This window comes from Rhipicephalus microplus, chromosome 7 (genome assembly GCF_043290135.1).
Source record: "Rhipicephalus microplus isolate Deutch F79 chromosome 7, USDA_Rmic, whole genome shotgun sequence".
In the NCBI taxonomy this organism is placed as follows: domain Eukaryota; kingdom Metazoa; phylum Arthropoda; class Arachnida; order Ixodida; family Ixodidae; genus Rhipicephalus; species Rhipicephalus microplus.
In genome coordinates this window covers 29,830,718-29,842,801 of record NC_134706.1, presented here as the reverse complement: position 1 = coordinate 29,842,801, position 12,084 = coordinate 29,830,718, and the positions used below count along the sequence as shown (strand labels likewise).

The window sequence follows — 12,084 nt, the reverse complement described above, 5'->3', positions numbered from 1 at the left end:
AAAACGCTTAGCTGAATCGTGGCCTCCGCGATTTGCTGCAGGCGGCGCGCCACGGCGCGCCGCCGGCAGCCGATCCCGGAGGCCACGGCTGAATACCGCCCGTTACCGTGATAATAGTGTCAGTCGCGAGCGCCACCGCGCGGAGCTTGTTTAAAACTGAAGGCAGGCCAACTCCGCTGGGAGCGCGAGCCGTTCCTCAGGCATCTTTCTAGAGGAGGCGTTGGTTCGCCCCAACAGGGCTCACCACATACCGGAAAGCGAAATGGCTGCGTGCTCGATGTGTACTACGTGCGTATACAGTTTCTTTCCTCGGCGCGGGTTCTCGCGTCACTCTGACGTCACAGTTCGACCCGGAGGGCTTCGGCGAGATTCCCTGGTCGGACTTCCTGCGCGCCCTCGAGACGCCGGAGTTCTGCCAGGCCGTGGGACCGGCCAAGCGCGAGATCTTAACTGCCAAGGCGCACCGGAGCCACACGTCGGCCATCACGTTCGACGACTTCGTGGCCGTGGTGAGTACGCCGTCGTGTTTGTTTCTTCCCTTTTTTTCTTTCAGTGCAACGTATATGCTACGTCTACATGGGTTGCGCAGAAGTGCACTGATTTCGTACAAACTACGCAGTTACGCGAAATCGCACCGTTGGCACGAGCGCGCACGTCTTCCGTATGCCCGTATGCCTAAAATGTCGTCTGCTATACTTATCGTGCAGACGGACTGGTTTCAACCTCTTTTTGACTGAAGAATACTCTTTTACGCGAAACACCATTGTCGCGAACGCGCATGCGCCTCAGCCCGACCACTGTCTTTTACCGTGTCGTCTGTCATGTTTACAGCGCAGCTATAGACGGGTCGATTTTAGCCGGTTTTTTACAGACGACGGCGACATAGTACACGCTGACTCGAATTCACGCGATTTCGCGCACGCACGTGGCTCTTGCGTGACTCCAACAGGTTGTCCGTTATAATACCGTGAAAGCGTGCTGGTGAGGACTGCAGGTGTGTGCTTTAATTCCATTCACATCATTTCTACGAGTGAACATGCACATGTCCCTCATTAAGGATTCTATAGCCGGTCGACTTTGTTCAACACGTCGCGGCATCTCGTGGTATACACGAGAAGTGGCGGGAAGGGTTTTCTGCTAAAACTAAACTGCCGCGGAAATACGTAATGCTTTAACTGTCCAATTTCCTAATACTAAGCTAAGGGGAAACTTGGCGCTAGTGTCTATGATAGCAGCAATGCATCAGCCGGCATGGCGATGGCAGGTAGTGTACGAATGGACTAAAGTTCGGTCTTTCGACTCCGTATGTCCTCCAGCCACTTTGTGGCTAAATGAAGTTTAGAAAGTTATCAGAAGTCCCAGCTCACCAACAAGACCTTTCTCAGCTCGCGAAGCGTACAACGAGCAAAACAAAAGCACTAAACAAAACCGCAAGCACGAAGACTATGTATAGCTGCCCATCAATCCCATGGAGGCTTGACGATCGCAGCGCCAGTGTTCCTCATAGTAAATATTGTAGCGAACTGAACGATATATGTTACCAGACGACCGCGTGAATGTCGTCTGCTACGTCTGCAACCAGACGACAACAGCAGAAACCTGGATGACTGGGTAAAGTTCTCTTATTGAATTTCGCGCAGCAAGAGGGTATAGTCACGAACTTGCCATGGAAGATTCATTCATCGTTTGCTGTGTCGGGTATTGATTCACGGAATCGCTTCGTTTGGCTTCATCACCAATGTGCTGAGGTGGATAACGAGACGTCCTTGGAAAGGCTGATTGCTCCAGTATTTGATTTTGGCTCAGTGTGGCGTAGAAAACGAGATGACCGTAGAGGGTATTTTATTTTCAGTCAGTCAATCATTCAAGAAAGTTTTTTTTTGCGGCTATTGATTTAACCGGATCGTTGCTGTACAGCGCGTTAGAAAGTGAACAGAAATGTTTAATAACGTCTCGATAAGTAGTTTACACCACCCCCCCCCCTCTTTTTTTGCGGTCTTACTCATTTGTGACACGGTATCTTCATTTGGAGACGCGACTGATACCCTTGTTACACAGGCAGCCTAAATCCCGCTTTACGGAACTGCGGTTCGCTTATGCTACATGGCACGTAAAACCGCGGTTACACCGCTAACCGTGGTTGCTGGAAACTGAGTTTGGCAACTTCAGTTTATTGGTGATTGGAGGTAGTGGTGGCGTTAATTGAAATAGTGTTAGCGGCTTTAACAAAGGATGCTTTTGTGCTGTGTAACATTGGTAAATCATACTTGGCGCTAATCGTGGCTGAATGTGGTTAACAGGGCTTAGTACAAACCGACGTTCACTTACCTGTGTAACTAGGGTATGAACGTTTGCCAAAATTGCTACTTGAGCGAGATTGGTTCAAGAATGACGTATAGATTTACCAGCGCAAAAAGACGAAACACTTGAGTGAGAACATACAGTGCTGATGTCAGTGCGCTGTGTGTGCATGCCGTTTCGCATCTTTGCGCTGGTAAACTTATTCTAAATGTATTAGTCCCGACTTTCCTGCGCATGTCGCAATGAAGAGACCGCAAACGCCAAGCTAATGGTAAATAAAACGTTCTGTTTGCCAGCAGTTCTTTACGCAAGAAACCAGCTGCGGCTGTATTCCTGGCATCGTGACTCAAAGTATTGCCGAAAGTTGCTCCGCCTCCGCGAAGTTCCACCACATCCAGTGGCAGCACGTCGCATCGACGTCACGTGGCACCACGCAAATTACGACTTACGCACTCCACCAGCGGCATCGCGAATCTACTTTAGGAAGAGTCAAGGCGTCATTCTTTTAAATATTCAAGGTCCTCAGCAATTGAAACGTTAAACCACAGAATTATCTCCTAGACCCAACGAAAAAATCAAAATAATTTACTTTAGACTAACGGCGCTCACATTAGGGCAAATGACTTGTGGGGTCTCGAATGAGCGAGCGCCACCACCACGCTATTTGAGTGAACGGACACAGTAGACATGATCGGTCAAAACTAAACAACAACATACAGTATTAAACTACTTTTTTAAATGACGATATCGTCCGCCGAATTATCATAACATAAATCCTGATCAACACTCTAGGACATCCTTACACAATATTAACATGCACTCCGAAACATGACAAACACAATAACACACCCAAGGTGGCGTCGCCAACGCTTCACTTACCACGAACGCCCCCGACGCGCGCAACCCGGGGTGCCACGCACCGAGGACCCAACCGTTAGCGGCAATCGCCACGCGCAGGAGAGACCATCTTATTTCTTGCTCGCCGCTACCAAGGCTTGTCGCTGCCGGCGCTATACCATGATGATGATGATGATTGTGTTGATCAACGCTCGCGAACACAACGCCACCTACCGCCCGGTAGTTGTAACCCAAAATGCGGCTTTTGGGCCGAGACACGTGCGCCACGCAGCGCAAACAACTTTACAAGGGGTGTCAACACCCCCCACAGCCTCTCCAGTATTCGGCCATTCAACCCCGTGGTGGCGGCTGCCAACGTTATACAAGCGAACTTTTACATGCGAAGCGTCCCATGTTCGTGCTCGATTCGCCGTGCGGCGGCATCACCCTTACTACAGCGCATGGGCGCGGTTACCTTTCTCTCTAGCTTCGCAACGCCGTCTCAAGCAGTGCCTGCAAGCCTACGCTCGCTTTCACTCTGTCTTCTAGGCATCCCTCCCAGCGGCGTATTGCTTCCACGGCTCGCTCCGCGATTCGCTTTGCCGTCTTCAGTTAGGATGAGCCATTTTCGTAAGCCTCTAGGTTCTCGCTCCACAGCTAAGCAGTGCTAAGATAGAGCTGTTATGTACCTGTAAATCAAATAAGGGAGACGAAATCATCCGAATTACGCCGCGTGCTTCACTGTTTGGCTTTGCCGCATTAGTTATGTTACAGTGGCGAAGCATGCTTTACAGGGGAACTTTGACGTATTGTTTAGGGATGTGTGGCTGAATGGATGCGAAACGTTATTGTGAGTTGTGAGGTGCGCGACTCAACGCTCAGTGAACTGCTCCCACGGTGGGACACCGACCCGACTACCGCATCGGGAGCCTTTGGACAGTCCACAATTGATTCCTGACATCGTGACTCTTGATAGCGGATAACAACTTGCCTTCATTGGATTTGGTCCGTGCCCCGTAACGAGGGGCAACGCCAGAGCATGGGGTCTAGACTGGCGAAATCGTTGCAGCGCCTGCAGGAGCTATTGGGATAAATGTTGGTATGAATTTTATGAAATATAGCTACGCTGGGATACGAACCCGTCTGCAGTATTCTGGGAGTCAATGCCTGTGTTCTCCGCTTTATTTTTACATTAAAGCAATACGGAACTCGGTTCTGTCGCGTTGCGTGCGCGGAAACGAGATTCGCAGAAACTCTATTTTTTTTCTGGGCTGATGAACTGGACTAACCCGGTGCCTTTTTATCAAAAAAAATAATAAGTCTCTAAAGGGAAACATAAAGACGCATCCATGATCAGGTCGGCATGGTAGAATGCCATGTCATAACAGTTTTGCTTCATCGATAGGACCACTTGCTTAAGTAATGAACGTTTGGCTTTATTTGTACTTTCGAAGCAAATGGGTTTATTTGTTTATTGTTATGTGTTTAAAGTTCCTTACAACTTTATTGAAAGCATTGAGCAAAAGGTACATGAGTAATTACAAAACAGAAGAAATATGAGTAAAAAGCAAAAATAGTGCCAAGAAGAGCAAAAATGGGACAAAACGACGATTATAAATAGCGAATTCCAGCAACTCTGTATAATACTAACAGTAAACGAAATCTGCTGGTCACGGTAAGTTTCACGATTGGAGATGGATGCCTTGTAATCCGGAAGACGGTTTCAACGCGCGAGGGGTTCAGGTGGCTGTAGTTAGTTGAATACGTGCGCGTAATTATGAATCCGCGTGAATTTACGTGCGTTGCGACTTTGTCGATATGTGTGCACAAGATGATGACGCGGCAAACAGCAGGTGTAGTAACTACAGGACCTGATCTTGTGTCCACCGTTGATGAGATATGCGTCACGCCCAAGAAGAAACACTGCGACCTTTGACTGTGGGTGTGTGTGTTTTAATTTGCTCGATATACTCAATAACGACAACGTACAAGTCCGCTGTGACAGTGCTTACCATTCCGTACCCACCGCAGTAACAAAACTTAGCTCTCATCTTCGCATTTGTGGAATGGCTCCGATTTTTTTTTTCTCGGAATGACCTGCACAAATATTGACGCCTACACCCGCTTCCGCTCGTTAATAATTTCACCACCTTTCATAAATAATAGTGGCAGTGTCGAGAAATGACTGCGTTGGCGGAGGCGCGACAAACGTCGAATGACAGCCTCGGCGCACTCTTTTGTCTGTGTCGCCATCTGCTGTTGCTTCGACACAACGTGCGTCACTGCAAGAGGTTCCGAGAGATGGCGGTACGGGTTGAAGCTTCCGCGTTGGCTGTTTGCGTTTCGGCAAACGGTGGCTGTTCTCGTGGTGGTGGTAATTAATTGTTCACCATACCCGGAAGTATTAAACCACAATCGAACGAGAGCTGTCAATTGCTAGCTTTGATGCAGCGTATACTACATCTTGGGGGAAATATGTCGCTGGAGAGCTACAGGCCTGCCTTCTTACATTTAGATGCGCCACGGGTGTAGCCATAAGGGGGGGGGGGGGGTATTCAATCTTTCCGCCCTGAATTCTCGCTTATATATACATGCACGCATACAAACGCACGCGGGAACATATATGAGCTGTGGTTGAACCCTCCGCCCCCACCCGCCAAAAAAAGAAAGAAACATACTAATTTCGGGCTACGCTTCTGAGGTGCGCGTTAAAAGCGCTGGATGGTCGAAATTTCCGGAGCCCTTTACTATGCGACGTCCCTCGTAAATGTATCGTGGTTTTGGCGCGTAAAAACCACAACAATTATTACGTCGCTTCAAATGCAACTAGTCAGTTCCTAGGAGCACGCTTAACATGATACGCGAATTCTTCTTGCCATGCGTACAAAGAAGTAAGAACTATCGTCTCTGAAGTAGAACGTTCTCACGGCGCCAAGTGCCGTTAGATCTGATGCGGAGATTTGCCCGGCTTGGTATGCAATAAACTCTTATGGCTAAGAAAATGACTACAGAGAGAAAGCGATGGAGATAAATAAAAAGAAAGAAAAAAATTCCAAAAAAAAATTGCGAGGTGGAACTTGAATCCTCACTCCCGTGATTTGGAGGCGATGGTTCTAACCAGTCGGTTATTCAGGCACTTATTTCTTTTTTCCTTCGAGGTATTTATTATAACGCGTATTTGAAACTATCGGAAGTGCTATGACTTAGTGACGCATTGACGCAGCTACAAAAATCGCACTCTTGCTGCACAAGCATTAAAAGGCATACATGCGTATATACTGCGCAAGTCCAGAGTCGTGAAAAGACCTTAAAGACCTGCCGCACAGGGAGGCTGGTAAGGATGTGCACCTCATCAATACGGGCGGCCAGTATGGTCTGACGTCACGTGCTTCGTAAATGTCCTTCAGACAGAGAGCAATACGCGTGAAATGCGTACTTATGTGATTCTTATGTGATTCTTAATGGTAAGAGAAGAGAAAAGTGAGCCCCGTAACTGTCTGCATCAGAGCGCGACACTTCAACAGTAGCTCACAAGGGATGGGATGAAAAGGGATCAAAAAGATGAGATTAAAAAGGTAAATAGATAGGGAGAGGAAGGAGAGATCAAGGCGCAGGGACAGCGAATGACGGAAGTAAGGAGAAAACAGGAGAGATGGACACGGTCGCAGGAGTCCAGGGACGGGGCACCACTCGGCGAGAGCTCTTGTCGGTGTCAGGGGATGGCGACCTCCGGCGTCAGCGTGGCTCTGGCCGACTGGGCTCGCCCTACGTCACCTCCTGCCGCCGACGACCTTCCACCTCCGACGACAGTGCAGCTCTGACCTACTGGACTTGCTCTACGCCATCCACCGACGCCGAAAGGAGCTCTCGAAGGTGCGCCCCGTCCTCGGACTCCAGTGACCGTGCTCCCATCTTTCCTATCTCTTCTATCCCCTCATCTTGTCGTCGCTCGCTCTGGCTCACCATCTCACGTCTCTTCTTCTCTTCTCCTTCTTCGGCTTTCCTACATCTTTACTCTTATCTTTTTTATCCCTCCTCACCCCCATCCCTCGTGAGCTACTGGGGCGGTGTCGCTCACTGAAGCAGACAATAACGGGGCTCACTTTTCTCTTCTTTTCTCTTTTTAAGAGTCACTTTATAGGGGGAGCCCAATCGCGCTCCAGCGAGCGATTCGCGAAATCCAGCGAGCGAGTCGAAATGTGAACTTCAGTGGTTAGTTCGGCATTACGGTATTGACGGTATTGCATGCGCGTTTTCCGTATACTGTGCAGTCATCAAGAGGCGTTGGGGAAAGTGACATCTGAAGGCAATATGTGAATTATTTGTAAAATCTTTTTTTTAACAGTTCGTTGAAGGATGTCCCAAAGCAGAATGACATCTTTGCAGTTAGTTAATGCTCTTTTAACTGAATAAGGGCGTGCACTCGGACAAGGGCACTAGAACAGGAAATTGGACAGGCCAAGAGTGCCTACTCGCAACTAAACTCGCCATTGGTCTATTCAATTTCCTGCTCTAGTGTCCTTGTCTGAGTGCGCGCACTTATTTAGCTAAAAGGTGAACCGATACCAACTAGCCCAATTATCCGTGCTACGGCATATAGTTCACCTTGACGGCCGTTTCACACGGATGCGCGAGATCTGAATGGAGTGATCAAGTTTTTAGCTTTTGGCCACCGCATATAAAGGTATTCGGAATATTCAAATCAATTCACTTCAATTTAATTTTATTTCATCCCAAGGATGAGGGCAGGCTCGGGAGAAAAGTGACGTTTTGTCACTTGAGGAGAACCCGAGCCTCCCTAATACATGGCAAGCAACGTGGACATGGGTAAAGAAACATAGGCCATGAACATATAGGCAATGAACATAGGCCATGAGATGTTTGGCGCAGTACAGTATCACGTGGGTGCAGCTCTCCCCCGCCAATCGCTCTCCTTCTCCTCTCCCTTCTCTCCCCCTCCGGACTCCTCGGCTTGGGGCGGTGACAGGGGTCAGAGAGCAGGAGCCGATAACCGCGTATACCGTAACTGACGCCGCCTCTGCGGCAGATATGTATCCGTTGCAAATCCTTGCCCGCTCGTGTTGTCACGTCCTTCCTGCGTGCATGAGGCACCATTGTTCTTGCCCCCCAAGGTTTGGAATGGGCGGAGTGTTAGACACGGGCCGGTACGTTAATTTGTGTGTGTGTTTTTTTTTTTCGTAACATTCCCTTCCGGGGCCCTGGACTTTCGCAGGGGGTGCGCTAGTCGTCGCTAACGAGATCGTTCCAGCAACCGGAAGTGTGCGGCGACCTCCGTGACGTCACCCGACGACGCGTGTCTCCGGTTCCGGGCGTAGCCGGGACATGCGCTCGCCGCGCCCTCTGGCATTGACCGCGGTCGGCGTCACCTGCGCCGCCCCAGCTTCGCGGTCCAGTTCGCTTGGTTGGCGTTGCCAGCAACGTTGTTTCGCGACGTGTGTCCCTTTGTCTCGATCAAGTGAGGACACTCGATATAACATGGTATGTTTTCGGGAAGGCACGCACCAAAGGGCTCGTTTTCGTTCAACGCGGCATATACAATGAGCGTTCACAACAGCATTTGCGAAAATTACTCAATTCTTGCTCAACTGAATAAAGACTCTGCCTTATCCTAACACACAGTGGAATGAAAAAAAAAAAGCCCATGTGCTTAGATTTGGGGGGGGGGGGGGGGCACGTTAATGAACACCTGCAGGTGGTCTAAAATTAATGCAAAACTCGACACTTCAGTGTGCTTCATAACTCTATCGGGCTTTTGGCACGTAAAACCACATGTATTATTATTATTATTATTATTATTATTATTATTATTATTATTATTATTATTATTATTATTATTATTATTATTATTATAGCACATTAGGAAAATCATCGCTGGGCCAGACTAGCCAATGCCGGAACTATGTAGTCATTACCTTGTGTAATCTCTGCCAAGCCATTTTAGTCATTTCCCGGCCGTTCTAGGCACTGCCGGGCCAATCTAATTAGTGGACCAATCTAGCCATTACCAGGCCACTCTAGTCAGTTCTTGAACAAACTGTAAGCATTGCCCTGCAAGTTTAGCCGTCACCGGTTATAAATGCGATCACCGCCAGGACAATCTAGTCACTGCCGGGGCAAATTATAACCACCGCCTGCGGGAAAAAAAGTGGTCATCGACGGGCCTATCGAAACATTACTGTTCCTAACGAGACATTAGTGGTCCTACGCAGACATTGGCGGACGTGAAGAGAAATCCCGGGAGCCCTTTCAGAAGTTCCCGAAGAGTGTTTTGCAGTAAAAAAACGCTTAAACACTTTCGAAAACGCTTGCTGTTATTTTATACGTGGAAACAAGAGCTTTGTGTGGGCCTGCCTGTTTTCAATTTTCACTTCTTTTTATCTACAGAAATACTGCAGGCCACATGGCCCAAGCAGGAGTGGAAATACGAAAACATCATAACATTAAAAAAACAGGAAGATAACAAGGGATAATACTAACAGAATTTGAAAGAAATGAAAGAAATACAGGTTGTGAAAAGGCAATACAATTAAATGCGTGTCAATATAGTAACAGTCATAACATTATTAAAACAAATGAAATAGAACCAATTTTTATTATTCCTGGCAAAATAGACTGTTAACAAAGTACCTAGGAGGAGCCACTCGACCGCGCTAAGGACAACGTTTGGTCAGAAGACAGACTTGTGTTGTTGTTGTTTTTTTTACTGTTTTTGCGCCACCTTTTCTTTAAAATGGCACTCTAGTGAAGCAAGAAATCAGCCCAGTCAGATAGGCTAAACTGAGAAAATTGTAGTGTTGCCGATTTTACCACGATAGATTTATTAACAGCTGGGAGCATCAACTTCAAACGCTTCGGTTTAACCATCCGGCTATATCTCCCTCCGATGTTGACGTCACTGATTTCAAAGTGCTATTTTCGTGTTTTTGCCGTGTCGGCTCAACAAAATCTCCTGAAGCTTATTTGGCGAGTCTCTAACCCAATTAAAGGACTACGTGCTTCATATTTTTTTTTTTTTTACGGATTATGAACTCTAGGCTGTTGTAGACGCCATCAGAATCTATGACGTCATGACTTCTGGTAAGAAAACTTCTATGTGGCGTCGCCATGCGTAGTTGTTTTTAGCACTTTTTTCCCGCATACCAAACGTCTTGTCACGGCTATAGCGTGTTGATTTTTGTATCATAATGAATGAACGTTCTTTATTGCACACATCTCTTCAACAAAGTATGCACAAACTGCATGGTCCCATGTCAAAAGACTAGTGCGGGTCCCATTGGAAGTATACATGACTGAAACTGTTCTGATTGATGTAAACAGAAATAAACAATTCAAATTTAATATCATCAAATTTGAATTGGTGAATTAAAATCTGGAATGTTATTCCTTTTGAAATAAAGATGTGTTCAAATTTCACTAAGGCACTAGAAAAACACTATTTAGAAGAATGTACCGATTTATTAATGTCCTGTCATAATTAGCCTGATGACTGTCTTGATTTCAATATGCAAGTAGGTGTTTATTCCGTTTTCGTTCTCGTGCATTGTAACGGTTTAGTGCGGTCATTTCGTGCACTGTAATGTTTCTTTGCCGATTCTTTATTACATTAGATTGTAAAAAACTTTAGTTAATTCTTTATTGATATTGTATAACTTTTTTAGTTACACTTTTCCGAAGTGCCTTTATAAAATCTTTCTTTTTAGGACCCAAACTAGCCTATGTGTCTACGCAGTGTATGCAAATTTTTTGTAAAAAGCGTGACCAATAAAATTCAATTCAATTCAATTCAATCGTACAAGAAATAGCGTTTATCCGCTAACAACATGTCTTTTTATCAATATGTAGACATACGTGGCGAACTGCGACCTCATACAGTGCAATGCGGACCTCCCCCCCCCCTCCCCTTTTTTTTCTTCCTTGTCGATATTAGCCGTCGACCGTAACGCCATGATCAGCAAAACGTTTCCTTTACAAACCTGTGGCGGGCGAGGACGGGGAGTCCTTGTCACGCTACGATACGCTTGTATCGGTTAACGATCCCCGTGGCACAACAATGGCCGAACGACTGGGCGGTTTGCGGGTGTCGCAGAGAGGAGGAGGGTGTTATCGTTTACGTCTGTTGTGGTAGTAGCAGTATACACACGGAGTGTTGCGAGTGCATAAATGGGAGGCGGAGCCGATTCGTGAATGCGGTCGTGAGTGGCGTGTAACTGTTTCGAGCTTTGATGCGGAACCGATAGGGGGCGTACGGATGGCGGTGTTTGATAGAACTGTGGGGCCAAGCGGTGCGTGTTGTTACGCGGCTTGACCGAGCTGTCGATTGACTTTGCACGCTTACGGCTAGGTCACTCTTATTAACGAGAATGCTGTGTCGTGCTTGGGTAGTTTTTTTTTGTTTTTACTGAAGCGTGAGAAACAAATCAGCAGCGCGAATCAGGAGGAGGGTGTGAGGTCGTGGGAAAAAAGAAAATGGTGTGATCGGACGTATGACCTAGCCGGGCTATAGTAGAAAGTAGTCAGTCAGTCAAGAACTTTGTTAAATGATCCTGAGGAGTTTAAGCCACCAGGGTGTCCATGAGGGACATTCTAGCTGCCGCTACTGTAGGTGACGTAGAAGTGTGGCAGCTTGGGCTAGTTGGTATGGCATGACGATAGTTATAGCGCGAGAACAAAACGACGACACAGAGACAAAAAGGACACGAAAGACACGAGCGCTCGTGTCTTTCGTGTCCTTCTTGTCTCTGTGTCGTCGTTTTGTTCTCGCGCTGTAACTATCGTCATGTAGGTGACGCCCGAGTCGGGGCGGGAGCGTGGTGGCGTTCCGCGAGTTCTTGGGCCCTCTGGACTGCCTTTTGTTGGTTTCTGAGACGGGGGCTACTCAGTACCTCCTCCAAGGCGTTTTTTTTCCTCGTACAAAAGCTGAAAGCT

At 47.4% G+C, this 12,084-nt stretch overlaps 1 protein-coding gene across 1 annotated transcript in view; it reads left to right on the top strand.

Annotated features, from left to right (window-relative positions):
• Positions 1–12,084, top strand: part of LOC119179809 (protein rhomboid) — a 211,315-nt gene that overhangs the window by 10,040 nt on the left and 189,191 nt on the right. Inside the window, exon 3 of the mRNA XM_075868908.1 lies at positions 345–509. The gene's annotated coding sequence lies outside the window, so the exon portion shown is untranslated. The remainder of the gene's footprint in view (positions 1–344; positions 510–12,084) is intronic.